A 16,764-nucleotide genomic window follows, 5' to 3' on the forward strand; every position below is an offset into this window, starting at 1 on the left:
AGATTAGGGCATCAGAAGCTCACTTCCACTGATTTGTAACTTGGATTAGTTTAAATAGAAAAAAAAACCTTAAATGTTTCGGCATACAGCAGGAAGTGGAAATCAACACTGCAGTATACAGCAACAAGATAAAACCTGATGTGACCTGACATTTGGCATTATTAACCTTGTGTGCTGATTTTTGGGGATGTTTTTATCCACTCTGGAGTGGTTTTGAGTCTTAATTTGGCCACAACTTTCTCTGTGTTTCAGCAAATGGAATGATTATTGGTGACAAATCTTAGTTTGACACATATTTTGGGAAAATGCTTTGAAAATTTAACAAAACTCAAGAATACACTCTCGGCATATTGACTACCCTTTTGTTATGCTAGTGGCTGTTTTTGCCCCATTGACTTCCATTATAATGACATTTTTTTTATCCGCTTGTTAAGTCTTGACATATGAAATACTTTTCCGGGTTTAGGCCGCTGCTCATTTGAATTGAGAAAATATTAGTTTATGACCGCTTTTTAGTCATATCACACATTAAAGTGAATTTTATATAAAATTATGATGTCTCTGTACAGGCTGCATCACAGACATCATTTATAAAAATATATAATTTCTAAAAAAAAAAACATTTGTTGAGTCTCCCAATACAGTTTCAGAGAGAGCTTTGACCTAAAAGCCACTTTGCGTGACGTCACACTTAACAAGCAGATTGCAAAGCTGTGACACCATATAATCTTGTATTTTTGATTTTGCTGGTTTTTCCTGTTGGGAAGAAGTAAAATGTGTTATTTTTACTGTTGATCAGCAGTTGGCAGCATTAACCCTTTAAATAGACCTGTGCAAAAAGGTTGCTGGCTTTTATATGGAGCTCTATTTTAAATTGAACAATACACAAGGGTTAAAGACATGCACATACACTTGTATTTTCAGTTTATATCCTGGTATAGAGTGTTATGTGACCCTCTGACTAGCATGAAACTGTCTGTTCATTGGCTTGGTAAATGTAAGCAGGTAAGAGCATGAAACACTCAATGAAAGGATCTGGAAAGAGGAAGTCAAACAAGTAAGTTTCATGTTCATGTCAGTTCATCATACGTGGATGACAGCACCACAACATTTTACGTGTCTGTTTTGTCTTCTTCTTTTTTGTCTTTTTCTCTGATTTCACTTCACTTCCACACATTATCATCCAACTAATCTTAACACACACTTAAACCCGTCCACTTCTCTAACGACCCAATCAGAATCCATACCCCCTCCTCAGGACGTAACTTGCACAAGCCCCTCCTCTACAAGTCTGCTCCTCAGCTGGGCCTCGCCCCCCACTGATGAAAATGGGATTGTTACTGGGTACTCCATCAGATATGTGGCAGTTGAACGGGACAAAGACCTGGTTCAAAGGATCTCGGACATCCCGTCTAATTGTTTCCGATATCGAATAGAGGGACTGAAGAAAGGGACCCTGTACTCTGTGACCATCGCTGCCCACACTGACACTGGTCAAGGGCCTGAGAGCCTGCCGATATTGGTCCGCACAGAGGAAGATGGTATGTCTGTGTGACAGTACCCAAATTTGAAACTAAACCTCCCTTTCCTTCATCTGCCAAAGACACATTTGCCTTTCCAAGTGGCTGGAATATTCCTGATTTCTCCCAAACTCCTCTGGATTTCCTTACAGTCATAACATGGTCAGATCCCTTTCCGTGCCTTAATCTTTTGTCCCAAATATACATACTGAGAAAATGAAACCCCAATACCATGCCTCCTTTCCTCACCCTCTCCTGTAAGCTGGAGAGAAAAGTTGAGTTGTGACAACGTGTCCTTTACTAAAATGCCTCTTTAGTGCCCAGCGCACCGCCGCGGGGTGTGGATGTGGTGGTCTTAAACGCCACCTCTGCCAGAGTGTCATGGAAACCTCCAGTTGCTGAGCGACAGCATGGAAAGATCCGTGGTTTCCAGGTGACATACGCCAGACGAACCGCAGGGGAGAGAACAGTTTCTCCCAGAATCAGGGAACACCTACTGAGAGACCCACAGGTAGGAGACTTCACCTCTCTGACGCACACACATGTAAACTTCTAAAGTCAATATGTACTTTTTACAAAAGTGTGTTTTGAAAGCATTTTGGCAAAGATAAAAAAGAACCTCAAACTTTAAAGCTTTGCAACTTGCTCTTGTTAGCTTGGGTAATTCATATTAAAGGGCACCTATGATGAAATCATCTTTTGTAAGCTGTTTGGACAGAACTGTGTCTGGCTATAGTGTGTCCACAGTTATATTGGGGTGATATAAAGACAACACGTCTCTTTTAAAATTTCTTGACGTTAAAATAGGATCCAAATCCCTCCCATTTTGAGGCCGACCACAACTTGACATAGGAATGCAGTTTGCTTGCCACCAGATTGATTGACTCATTAATAACGCATATAATTGTTTCAACAAGACAGGACGTGCGCAAAGCAACCAGAATTAAAAGATCTGTTCAGCTTTCTGTGATCATCAATTATCATCAAATGTGATCAAGAATGAGTTTTACAAGTTTTTATCACCACAGCCGCATGTCAGTACAATAAAAGAAGAAGCTTCACTCCTGGTTTTAATCCAGCAGTGGATATTAACGTGTATCCATTCACATTTGCGTGCAAAAACAGTGCAAAGTTAAAGGTATGCGCTGTGTGTGTGTGTGTGTGTGTGTGTACAAATTCTTACTGTAGTATTCCTCACAAACGTTACATGAGATATGCTTCCTTCATATCTGTCACTGTGCTGTTTATCTAATGGAGTCAGAGATTAAGGCACCTCTGACAGACACGGTGGGTGGGGAGAACTAGCATTAAAGGCACAGGCAACATGTACAGCTACAATATGTTTAGAGCAGAGAATTCTAATGTTCTGAAAGGTATAATAAATAATCTGATGGGTGTTTTGAGCTGAAACTTTGCAGATACATTCTGAATACACAAAACACTTATCTAAAACCTTGAAAATTGGGTAAAATAGGTGGCCTTTAAAGGTTCAAGAAACCCTTTTTTTGAGATGAGAAGAGCACTTTTTTGAGATGTTAACAGATTTTTGTGTGTTGAGAATCAGATAAGACGATGTTAGCACCTGTCAGCTTTAATTGTGGGGAAAACTGGATAATTTCGAGCTTTTGTCAGCTAATTTCTGCTTCCGGGTTTAAAATAATTTTTGGAGCGGGATCAAAATCGGTGACGTAGTGCGAATTAACTAGTGAAGTGATGATGCGTAAGTTTTTCATTATTATTTATCGCTGAGATTTCTTAACCTATGAGAAGACCCTGCTGCATAATTATTTATGACTGCACGTGCTTTCCGAAGGCAAGGCAGACCTGCCAAGCTGTGAGACCCAATGACTGGGTGAGACCGCGTCCGCGGACTCCGCAATCGGCACACAGCATTTAGCCGTTCATGAAGGGTCTTATGTGTTTGTTTCCATGATCCATGGGGTTTGTTGCATGTTTTCCCTGCGATGCTGTCAGGGCCGATACAGCAAAGCTGTTTGTGTGCAGCAAGCATTTTTGTCGGGAGAGCTGTAGAGAATTGGAGAATGGCAGACTTTATCTTTTATCAGTTGAGTTCGTTACCATTCAGACACATCGCCTATATCCATGCTGCTGTGTTCATCTATGTTTAAAATACTCCAGATTACCGGCAGGGCTAATGGTTGAAATAGACAGAGCAAGAGACCCGGGGATTGAGGAGGAGAGATGTCTTCATTTATAGTGTTTATATAAACATGATTATCTTTTAATGATATAAATTGTGGTTATATGTATATTAAATTACGAATAACAAATGTAGCAGGGCATTAAATTACTGTTTATTTCTTTGCATTTTAACTTTGTAAACTAATAAACAAACAGCAAACATAAGTTTTTTGAGTGTAAGCCAAAGCAAAATGAATGAATGAATGAATGAACTCAAATAGGTTTCGAACAAGTGAGGGGTGAGTAAATGATGGCAGAATTTTCATTTTGGTTGAACTCTCCCTTTAAAGCTACAGTATGCAAATGTTTTGGTTAAAATACATATTTTGTGAAAACTAAAGTAGGATTAACAGCAAACACAGCTTTGATCACCACTTCCTCTATCCTCCAGTTACTACACAGTTCTTAGTGGCAGTATAAATGCAACCACAAAAATGGTTGAGGGTTGAAATATTTCTCTGAGAAGTGGGCCACTGGCTAGTTCCTGTAACTGATTTTCTGTAACTGCTTGGTATGAAAGTGCCTTAAAAGCAGTTTTGTGTTTTTATGAGAATCCACCCCTCTCTGTTTTGGGAAAGTATTGAAATTTTAAAAAATTTCACGATTTGTCAACTCCACTAAACATGTATTAAGACAGCTGCTTTTAATCTAGGTCTTTGAAAATTGTCTTCAATCAAAAGCCTGAGTAAAATAAATAAGCCTGAGCTAAAATGATAATAAAACATTCTCATGTCTTTTAAGAGATGGTCACAGTTAAAGGGATAATGGAATATAAAGTTGCTTTTTTCCTGCTGCACAGCTAAGACACTTTCCATTGCTAATTCGGTTGTAGCAGTAGGTGGCTAGTTATTTTTAAATGTGTGATCTGACTGAGTAATTGGACCTGACTGAGATGTAAATGTCAGTAATGTGGTTTCATTTTAAAACATTACTGTATGTTTGCATTTGGTCTGGTTACTAAGGCAGATGACCTTTATTAGGATGTATGCTTGTCACATCGATGCACAATAACAGACCTGCACTGATGTGGTGATCACAGATTCATTGGAACTGAGAGCAGTGATGAAGCCTAAGTATTTTATGTTTATTTATAGCTTCAAATGCCTACAGCAAGGTAGAAGTTCCATAAAACAGCTTAATATTGTGTTTAAGTGGGTATTTAAGTGGCTCTTCTTGGCAGACTTTTTCAGATTTTAAGCATCCTTAATAAATCTTGTTAATGTAAATTAGTTTTTTTTTGTATGTAACAAGCTATTTCTGTGCACAATAAAATAAAATAAAATTGTTTAGAGAAAGTAAGCATTAATAACAGTAAGTGCAACAATTGTTTATGTGGAGATGAAAATAAGCAGTATTTGAGTATTGGAACAATACTCAAACTTAAAAACAAACCTTTTCTTTATGTTGTAAATTCAATATTTACCGCTTATGTATTAAAGGCCACCTATTTTACCCCTTTTACAAGATGTAAGATAAGCCAGTAGTGTCTCCAGAATGTGTCTGTAAAGTTTCAGCAAAACACCCATCAGATTATTTATTATTAGATTAGATTAGATTCAACTTTATTGTCATTACACATGTACAAGTACAAGGCAACAAAATGCAGTAACAACAGCCTCCCCATCGGGGAATCGAACCCCGGTCTTCCATGTGACAGGTGGAGATACTGTCCACTATACTAATGAGGATCTGTGATTATACAATACAGAATCTGCCAATTTTGGTTTCTGAGTACAGTGTAGTGTACAGTGAATGTACAGTGTTTTTGTAGCCTGCGGCTTTAAATGCAAATGAGCTGCTTCTCCTCGCCCACCGATCCGACGTGCGTGTCTGCTTTTCCTGCTTTACGTCAGATAAACAGCAGTCAGTGATAGAGACATCCTGGATGAAGCTAAAATACAGCTCATTAGTCAAAAATACCAAGTAATTTTATTTCATGTATTTGTGGTGGAGTTTATTCAAGCCTTTCTGAAATGAGGAGACACTCACAAATGCCATTTTCAGTACACACACACACATGTATTAGCATTTACTGACATTATGCAGCCATGGTGATTATAGAGATTAAGAATTACGTAGCAATTTTACTGTCTTTATTACAAACATGCTCTGTTTTAAAAATGTTGTATACATGTTATTATGGAGACATGGTGCCTGTCAATCAATTCGGTGGGCAGGAAAAACCGCACTCCTACGTCACGTTATGGTGGGCCTCAGAATCACTTGGATTTGGGTCTTATTGTACACTTGTTGGGTTTATATCACTTCAATATGACTGTGGACACACTATACCTACACACAGTTCTGTCCAAACAGCTTACAAAAATTGATTTTCATCATAGGTGTCTTTTAATGAAATCATTTTTCTATAAAACCTTTATTAAAAATATTATTACCAATAACCAAAAGATAAAAGTCCACGTAACACGCATTTAAATCAACTTGATTAAGAGAATGCAGAAATAGATGTAAACAGCTGAAATGTTGTGTTTTTTTCTGTAATTCTGGTAGTGCCGCTTATTGAAAAAACACTTGAATTAACTAGAAACATGAGGCAGATTCCAAATATCACTCAATCTGTATGAGTTGTTTGTTTGTCAGCGATTAGGCTTCTTAGCTCAGCTAATGCTCTCTAAATGGACTATAAATTTGCTTTAATTAGCAGATAACATCGCTATATGCTTATTATCCACATGCTAAGACACAACCTCTGATAACTATCTCAGAAACTAAGAGCCTTAAAACCACCATGTAATTGTTTCAGTGAACCTTTCACACTGTTTATTCTCAATAGACATTCATTCACTGTGTGTGCAAATAATCATATTGCATCCTGGCATTCACATTCATTTTTGTCTTGCTTTGGTTTTCTAAACAGCCACAGAATGACTCAATAGAATATGTGAGTATATCTACTTTGAACATTAACAAATTTTTCATGCATATTGTATATTTGCTTTTAAAATATATTAATAATATACTTTAGAGGGGGAAAATATATTTCATTGAATATCAAAGCAAATAATAGAATAATGAAATCATAAACATGGCTTATTTAGCTCAAATCACATACTAAACTATATATGCACATGCTATAGTCAAAAAAGTGTTTCTATAATAATGATATTAAGTTTATTAACTGAAGAGCAGGACTTCCAGGAGACACCAATAAATGGAATTTCTCCCATTAATTTCGCAACTTATGCAGTCTCTGATATGAATACAGATTATGTGGTGCAGTATTGTAGGACATTTGTTCTTCTTAGTTAGTAAAGTGTGGATGTGTTTATTAGGAAGTGATTTTGACCGATTTGTGGCCGAACACTGAATACTCTGTGACCGTGGCTGCATTCACCTCAAAAGGCGATGGAGCACGCAGCAAACCTATCATCATCAGAACTAAACCATCATGTGTGTACACATTACTATATTTTACATGCCTGTCTCATATACACATTTACACATAAACATGAGAAGTGTCACCCAAAAATGGAAATGATTTACTTCTTTGTTGTGTTTAATAATAGACTAATAGATGTCTAGGTGTCCAAACATAGATGTCTTGGTCAAACATGCCTACATTTGGGCTGCCAATGAAAAATCGAATAGAGAATAGTCCAAAAATAGATAAGTCATCAAATACACAGATTAGACCTATGGTCTCAAACTCAATTCCTGGAGCTCTGCATACTTTAGCTTTAACCGCCTCCAACTCACACCTGCTTAATAGTCTCTAGTAGTCTTGAACACCTTGATTAGTTGGATCAGCTGTGTTTGATTAGGGTTGAAGCAAAACTGCAGAGCTTCGGCCCTCCAGGAATCAGGTTTTAGACCTACAGTATGGATTAGACCTATGGATTAAAGTCTATTTTTGGACTATTGTTAGATGACTATTAGATTTTCACTGACAGCCTAATTTAGTCTTGTTGTAGCTGAGATGTTTTTGTTCGGGCAACTATTAGGTGACTTCTAAACATGTATAATTGCTTGGTGGGTTACCCTGTATGTTCTTTTTAATGGTAATGTTCCAATTTTCAAAAATCATTGAAACCATTTTTTCAATTGGATATAGTCATACACAAAAAAATCTGGCTTGTTAACAACCCTGTCTTTGTTAACAAATTGGTCTATTTTTCTTACTAATCCAAATATATTAAAAAATACATACACTTGAAGTCAGAATTATTAAACCCCCCTGAATTATTAGCCCCCCTGTTTATTTTTTTCCCCAATTTCTGTTTAACGGAGAGAAGATTTTTTTCAAACCTTTTCTAAACATAATAGTTTTAATAACTCATTTCTAATAACTGATTTATTTTATCTTTGCCATGATGAGAGTAAATAATATTTTACTAGATATTTTTCAGGACACTTCTATACAGCCTAAAGTGACATTTAACTAGGATAATTAGGTTAACTAGGCAGGATAGGGTAATTAGGCAAGTTATTGTATAATGATGGTTTGTTCTGTCGACTATTGATAAAAATATAGCTAAAAGGGTAAATAATTTTGACCTTAAAATGTTTTTAAAAAATTAAAAGCTGCTTTTATTCTAGCTGAAATAAAACAAATAAGACTTTCTCCAGAAGAAAAAATATTATCAGACACACTGTGAAAATTTCCTTCCTCTATTAAATATCAAAAAAGCAAAAATTTCAAAGGAGGGCTAATAATTCTGATTTCAACTGTACATGTAATGAACGCTATGTTGAATGTTAAAATATCAAGTGAACTGCCGTGAGTCCTTTGAAAGTTTGAAGGTTTTAGGGTAAATTTACACAAATTTACGCAATGTACTAAAGGGTTTTCTTTTTGTTTTTTAAAAGATTTGTGTATAGACAACAACATTGTTAAAAATGATTTCGTCCAAAACAGAGTCACAATATATATATATATATATATATATAAATGTTTTTTTGAAATCTTTTTGAAAATTATTGACCACAATTTTTTTAAAGGTTTTCTGTTTAGTTGAAAATGGTCATGTAAGTGCCTTCATAGGTGCCATTCACATATTGCATCTTTTGCGCATTCAAGGTGTTTCAAATGGAGATGTGCACCAAGCAAATGGAGAGTGACATTTTCTTAACTTTTCAGTAACCATTTCATGCACGCCTACAGCACAGCAAATTTCAAAGCCTCAACTTTTCAAAATGCCACCATGCACATCCACCATGTTTAATGTGACAAGAACCAACCTATCAGCTTCATCATTTGTATGTATTATACACATTTCAGTAAGAAAGGTAAACTAATTATCTCAGACATATGCAAACACTGTGGTGCTTTTTAATTTTCTTTCTAAATAATACTTGTATCAGAGCTACAGCAAGGGGTTGTCAGTAGTGGTTCCTCGCATCTAATGGTTGCAACAACAGATGCCACGGGAGCACAAGCTCATGAGTGCATTAAAGTTTCTGGAGAAAGCGGCATGAATTTCGATGTGAATTTCGATTTTAATCCCTATTTCTTGTAAGTCCATGTGTATTGCTTAAGAAAGCCCTTTTGCTTTTCAAGCAGTAAAGAAACTTTCATTTTCATTTTTGGGTGTGCTATTCATTGAAGTATGAATCTCAAAATCAGGTAATTCATTTAACCCAACAAACATCATGTCTTACATATTTAATGTTGAACTGCAGTGCTTTTCTCTGCTTCGCAGTGCCAGGTATGCCTTTGCTCACAGTGGTGTCATCAGAGGATAGCACTGCCCTGCTAAAGTGGCAGCCTCCCCCTACAGGACTGTCCCCTGTGCTGGGCTACAGACTCTCATACGGCCAGGCCGACCCATCCTCAGACACCTTTATGGTACAGGAACTGGACGCCCAGGAACGCTCTTACACAGTATCGTCTTTGAGCGCAGGAGTGCTGTACGTCTTCCGTCTTGCGGCCCGCACTGTATGGGGTTACGGTTCAAGTGCTCAAGTCACACTTCTGATCCCGAACGTGGTGCAAACAACCACAGATGGCATGATAACAGACCCGATGACAACAGAGGGTCAAAACATGAGCGTACAGGAAAACGTTCCAATTTTGGCGAACCTAACAGCCGAAAGCATCAACTCCTCATCTGCGATCCTGAGATGGGAGCGACCAAGATACTATGACGGAATTCAAGGTTACCGCGTGTGGTTCGCTGTCACCTATAGTAATGGCACAGACATTGCCATGGAATCCGATGTTTCGGAGACCACAGTGGTCCTTCATGGCCTAAGGGCAAATACTGAGTACGTGGCGAGAGTTTGCATGCTTAGCAAACAAGGCCCCGGACCCTATAGTCTCCCCATTTCCATCAAAACACAACCCGCAGAGGAAGGTAGGACACATGTGAATCCTCACACAAACAAAACAATTACTGTCAGGCAACAGTCAGGCATTCTTAAACAAAACCACATTTTCTTTACTTTAGAAGACCATTTTCTGTTTATGTCTGGTCATTTCTGTGTGTTTTTGTTGGTCTGAGTCCCTTGTTTGATGGCATCCATTAAGCACAAGGTGAGAATCTTTATGTAAATGGGTTTAGGTCAATGTTGGAGTGCTCCATAATCTCATAAAACAACTACAGTAAAGGTGAGCTCTTGGAAAAGAGTGACAAATTGTCAGTACTATGAAAAAAAGAGTGACTATATATATATTTTCCTGCTGTCAGATACAGTAACATCCCGATGTAGGAAATGATTTTAGTAGAAACTGTTGAGGAGATTCGTTGACGTTCTTCATAAATGCTTCAGCATTGATGGAGGCCAGAGGTTGTCCTCAGGTGATCTGAAATATTGATGTTTAATGTGTTGATCTTTAGTTTTTCTCCCTTTTCATAGTTTTTGCTGTGAACTTCAAAGTGAAAGCTGCTATGAAGAGTTCAGTTCTGCTGACATGGGAGTCACGAACCACCAGTAATAAAGCACAGTCTCTCATGGTGAGAACTACACTTACAACATATGTGTTTGCTGTGTGTATGTGTGTGCTTGTGTTGGTTTTGTGTTGGTTTATTAATTTTCTTTCGGCTTAGTCCCTTTATTCATCAGGGGTCGCCACAGTGGAATGAACCTCCAACTTATTCAGCATACGTTTTACACAGCGGATACCCTTCCAGCTGCAACCCAGTACTGGGAAACATTCATACACACATTCACACACATACACTAATGTTTAACACCCTAATATCTTTAGGGTTAGGGTTTGGATTAGGCCAAATTAGTTCATCCAATTCACCTATACCGCATATCTTTGGACTGTGGGGAAAACGGGAGCACCTGGAGAAAACCCACCCATGGGGAGAACATGCAAACTCCAACACAAGAGAAGCGCAACTGGCCCAGCCGTGACACAAATCAGTGACCTTCTTGCTGTGAGGCGACAGTGCTAACCACTGAGCCACCGTGTCGCCTAAAGCATTTAAAATAAAGCTATATTTAAATCTCAATCCTGGTATATAAAAATCTGTCACTTTCTGGTGCTATCATTGTGACAAAGCTGCTTGTTTTCAAACTTGCAATACTTTTTTAAAGCTAAAGCATCAGTTTAAACATATGAATATAATAAACACTAATTATAAATAATAAAAATTTAATAATACTATTCTGAAATAGCTTTCAACAAAAAATGTCAAAAAGTAAATATTGTTTTGGCTTCACATTCAGGCTTAAAGATGACTTTACATGATTGTTCTTCCCTGTCATTTGTGATCATGATTTTTTACTTTATAACATTTTCTGTATATAAGTTGTACATTTTTATATCTGTTATATTCCAGGTATGGCACTCTCACACGCACGACCAATTATTATCAATTAACACAACCAATTATTAACCAATTAAATGTTACATCCTTCAACCGAGACAGCATCTGGTGTCGTAACATTTTATGCAGGCCCATCCAAGTTCATGACAGATATCAAATTTTTATATCATTTTTCCCTCTGTGTGCGCGTGTTAATGCACTGATACTGACTCACAGTGTTGTTTGCACAGTAAACTGTTCTGTTCACATTATTTTTGTCTGCGTTTTGTCTCTTGTCACTCTCCAACACAACCAATTAGAATCTTTTTCCATGTTACATCCTTTAACATCACACATCGTAACATTTAATGGGGGCTCGTCCGGGATCATAAAAATCTCTGGGTTTTTTTTTCTGTTTGTGTGCGTGTGTGTGTTTGTGTGTGTGTTTGTGTGTGTGTGTGTGTGTGTGTGCGTGTGCGTGTGCGTGTGCGTGTGTGTGTGTGCGCGCTCACAGGCGTTGACTGACACTACTTGTTGCCTGGTGGCTTTTCTCATTCTGAACTGTGTGCATAGTTACCAATGCTATTTAAATTATGTTTGTCATATTTTTTCTTTTTCCATCCACCCACACAACCAAAACCAGTTATTATAATTTTAAATATTGCATCTTCCAACTCTGTATGACATCTGGAGAGGCAACAGTTCCAAAACATCCTATTTAATGCAATTAATGTCAAGCAGTATGTGTAGAGCACATTTGCCACACGCCACAGTTATGCTTTAAATAAATTAATTTAGGCTGGGTATGTTAAATGTTGTTTATAACGATTGCCACTATAGTTTAAAGCCAACTATCGAGCTTACTCAGTATATGGCTATCGGCAGGTAATTTTTACACTGTTTATTAATTAAATTATAAAACATACCTAAATTATGTATATATAACTTATAAATACTTGTGAGTTATACATCAATGCAATTCTAATGTTGTGCAACTTGTAGTCACATGCTACTTACAGTATTTTCTGCAAAATGCCTTTTTTACTCAACAGATACAATATGCACAGTCATACAGTCTACATTATGTAGTTGATATCAAATTTATAGACCTCCTGTGAAATTTTGATTCTTTTTCAAATATTTCCCTTTAACAGAGAGTATAATTTTAGGAACATTTTTGAACAAGATAGTTTTAATAACTAATGTCTTATAATCAATTTATTTTTGTCTGTTACAAGGATACAGACAGTACATAATATTTTTCTTGTCATTTTGATCTAGGTCATTGAAGTGTAATGCTTAACTAAAAAAAGCCAAACTAAAATAATGAATGAGGACTAAATAAGACTTTCTCCAGAAGAAAAAATATTATAGGAATCACTGTGAAAATTTGGTGACACTTTATTTGAATGTAAAATTCTTGCTATTAACAAACCATTAACTAAGACTTTTAGCTCAATAAACTACTAATTAGCTGCTTAGTAATAGTTACCAGTACTTCCCACACATAGACTTTACTTGGGCGGGCCGACCAGGCATATTAATGGCTGTCCAAGCATTTTTAGTGAGACATTTTTTGTTTTTTACTATTAATACAATTCTTTTAAATTATTGTGTATCCGCCCAATATAAATGAACTTCCGTGATCTATTAAGTAGTGGAAAATCTTCTCTCGTTTAGCAGTTCCGTTCTGTGTGCGCAAGACTTGTCAGCACTCCCACAGGTAATCTAACGTGCTCTGCAGACCCGCACAGACTTTTTAGAACGGGTTTCTAAATCTCCTAAAATGTCCGGGATTCAACTTTTGCTTTCCCTTTCTAAAGCTTGTATGTGTTTTTGAATTACCTTCTTACTTAAGCCTACTTTTACTTGGCTTAAGTATGAGAGATCGAGAAAAACATTAAAGAATTCATTCTCTGATCTAAACGACTGCTTTCTATGTACTCGAAGAGTCTATAGCTGCAAAATATCTATACACCATTAGTAATGGTTAATCAATGCATTTGCCTTAGTTAAATAATCTACAAGTTTTAATCCTGTAATTATTGTGATTTTTAAAGATATTGTCTGTTTTTATTCCTTTTTCTGTAATTTATTTCTCATTTGCTGTATATTTTATTAATATGATGATGTCAATAAGCTATATTACAGGCTGTTTCATATACATGCTTTGGCATTCAAGTTTGCTTTGAACTTGAAAGAAAGAGAGATTTTATCTGTCAGTGGGTGCACATGGCTATAAATAGCATAAAAGTAAAAGGGAAAATAGTGGATTTATTTTTTATTATTATATATTTTTTTTACTTTAACCCATTGAAAAGAAACAGTGTATAACAGTGTCATAATAAATACAATTATTGTTAAAAATTAAATTATTTTGGAAATTGTTTTGTTTGTAGCATATAGTCAATGGTGTGTTTCAATCCAGCTAGCACCGCAAGTATATTTCAAACCTGTGGAAAGCACTGGGTAGTAAGGTAGTACTTGGGTTAAGGTATTGGGTAGGATTAGGGATGAAAAATAAGATCATACTTTATAAATACTAATAAACAGTTAATATCTTAATAATGGCAGGTAGTAAGCCAGTAGTAAATAGTATGAATTGTTATTTTAACCGTTACTTAAAGCATACGTTTATTAATTTCCAGGTCTAGAATTCTGTCTTCATATAAAATTCCCATATGTTGAGAATTAAGTAAGAAACATGTGGTGAGTTTACATTTGAATCTTTACCTGTTTAAACTTTTTTAAAAATCGAATTGTTGGAAATCATTCAAATTCATCTTGTAAGTGTTCAGAGGCCCTCTAGTGGTTTCCGGACCCCTTGTTGAGAACCACTGGGTTAGGTGATAAATTATTTCATAAGCTCAGTATACCAACAAGCGTGTGTCACCACCTCTTCATGCAACATATTGAGACTGAATTGCGTATGACAGTGTTTGTTTAAGTGTGAGTGTGTGCATGTTAGCAAGTGTCTGAGGTGTCAGTCTTAATCTTTCTCTGCTCTCTTTATGTGTGTGTGTGCGCCACAACATGCTCATAGTTTTGACTGGCAAAGTGTGCATTTAATGTTTTCCATCTTCTCTTCCTCTGTCAGATCTCATATGGTGATGGCGAGAGTGTGGAGGTCGATGGGCGGCTCGGGCAGAAGCTGGTGACTAAGCTGAAGCCTCAGTCTCTCTACAACTTCCTGTTAACCAGTAAAGCCGACAGCACTGGAGGCCTGCAGCACCGCACGGACGCCATGACAGCCCCAAACTTGCTGACCAGGAAACCACAGCTCCTAGACAAGACCAGTTCCCAGAGCATTGCCATCCTGCAGCTGCCCACTGTACAAGGCCAGGCGAACGTCAGGTCAGGAAAACACCAATACATATACATGGAGAATTAATAATAATTTCTAAATTTTTTACCAATTGGCCTGGAAAAGGATTATGGCCTGAGGATTCTGAAACATAAACTGAGAATTTGAAATATTAACTCAGAATATTATAGAAAGCTCAGAATTCAAAGTTATTACTTTTCTGAATTAGTCAACATTTTCATAAAATAAACTACAGATAAATTAATCTTTTATATTACTTATATTATATTCAAATATTTTTGTATTTGTATTTTAATATATTGTTTTATTATTTTCTTTATTTTGTAGTCGTAGTTCTATTATTTAAGTTAAAGTCTGCATTTAAGTTAAAGATACATTAAATCCAAAAAAAATATTATTTTTACAAAGATGAATTCTTAAATTTACAGTGCATCTGGAAAGTATTCATAGCGCTTCACTTTTTCCACATGTTTTTTATGTTACAGCCTTATTCCAAAATTGATTAAATTAATTTATTTCCCTAAAATTTTGCACACAATAAACAATAATGACAAACTTTTTTAAAATTGTTGCAAATTTATTAAAAATAAAAAACCTGAAAAATCACAGGTACATAAATATTCACAGCCTTTGGGAGTTTTTGCCCATTCCTCTTTGCAGTACATCTCAAGCTCTGCCATTTTCAGATCTCTCCAGAAATGCTCAATAGGATTTAGGTCTGGGCTCTGGCTGGGCCACTCGAGGACATTCACCGAGTTGTTGTGAAGCCACTCCATTGATATTTTGGCGGTGTGCTTTGGGTCATTGTCCTGCTGGAAGATGAACCGTGGCCCCAGTCTGAGGTCAAGAGCACACCGAAGCAGGTTTTCATTCAGGATGTCTCTGTAAATTACTGCATTCATCTTTCCCTCTATCCTGACTAGTCTTCCTTCCAGTTCCTGCTGAAAAACATCCACATAGCATGATGCTGCCACCACCATGCTTCACTGTAGGGATGGTATTATCCTGGTGATGAGCGGTGCCTGGTTTTCTCCAAACGTAACTCCTGGCATTCACTCCAAAGTGTTAAATTTTAGTCTCATCAGACCAGAGAATTTTGGTCTAAGAGTCCTTCAGATGCCTTTTGGCAAATTCCAGGCAGGGAGTGGCTTCCGTCTGGCCACTCTACCATGCAGGCCTGATTGGTGGATTGCTGCACAGATGATTGTCTTTCTGTAAGGTTCTCCTCTCTCCACAGAAGAACGCTGGAGCTCAGACAGAGTGACCATCAGGTTGTTGATCCCCTCCCTGACTAAGGCCCTTCTCCCCCGATCACTCAGCTTAGATAGCCGGCCAGCTCTAGGAAGAGTCCTGGTAGCCACTGTGCTCATTGAAACTTTCAGAGCAGCAGACATTTTTCTGACTGTCTCTGAGGTCTACAGACAATTGCTTTGTCTTCATGCTTGGTTTGTGCTTTGACATGCACTATCAACCCTTGGACCTTAAATAGACAGGTGAGTGCCTTTTCAAATCATGTCTAATCAAGTGAATTTACCACAAGTCAACTCCATTTAAGCTGCTGAAACATCTCAAGAATGATCAGTGGAAGCAGAATGTACCTGAGCTCAATTTAGAGCATCACGGCAAAGGCTGTGAATACTTATGTACATGTGATTTTTCAGGTTTTTTATGTTCAATAATTTTGCAACAATTTCAAAAAATCTCCTTTCACGTTGTCATTGTGGGGTATTGTGTGTAAAATTTTGAGGAAATAAATAAATTTAATCCATTTTGGAATAAGGCTGTAACATAAAAAATGTGGAAAAAGTGAAGCGCTATAAATACTTTCCGGATGTACTGTAGTCTAAAATATAAACTTAAGCCTCATTCACACTACGAGCGACTCGCAGCAGCAAAGCAACAAGCAACCGTTCATTTCAACAGAGAGTGAGCGACTTCCGATGACCTCTGTCTACGTGACTGTTGGCGACCAGGTGACCGTGTCGAGTGACACGACAAT

At 37.1% G+C, this 16,764-nt stretch overlaps 1 pseudogene; it reads left to right on the forward strand.

Moving 5' to 3' along the window:
- The window catches only part of LOC130221156 (receptor-type tyrosine-protein phosphatase delta-like), a 105,394-nt pseudogene that overhangs the window by 83,260 nt on the left and 5,370 nt on the right, over nt 1–16,764 (forward strand).

The sequence above is a fragment of the Danio aesculapii genome, chromosome 1, assembly GCF_903798145.1.
Source record: "Danio aesculapii chromosome 1, fDanAes4.1, whole genome shotgun sequence".
NCBI lineage: Eukaryota > Metazoa > Chordata > Actinopteri > Cypriniformes > Danionidae > Danio > Danio aesculapii.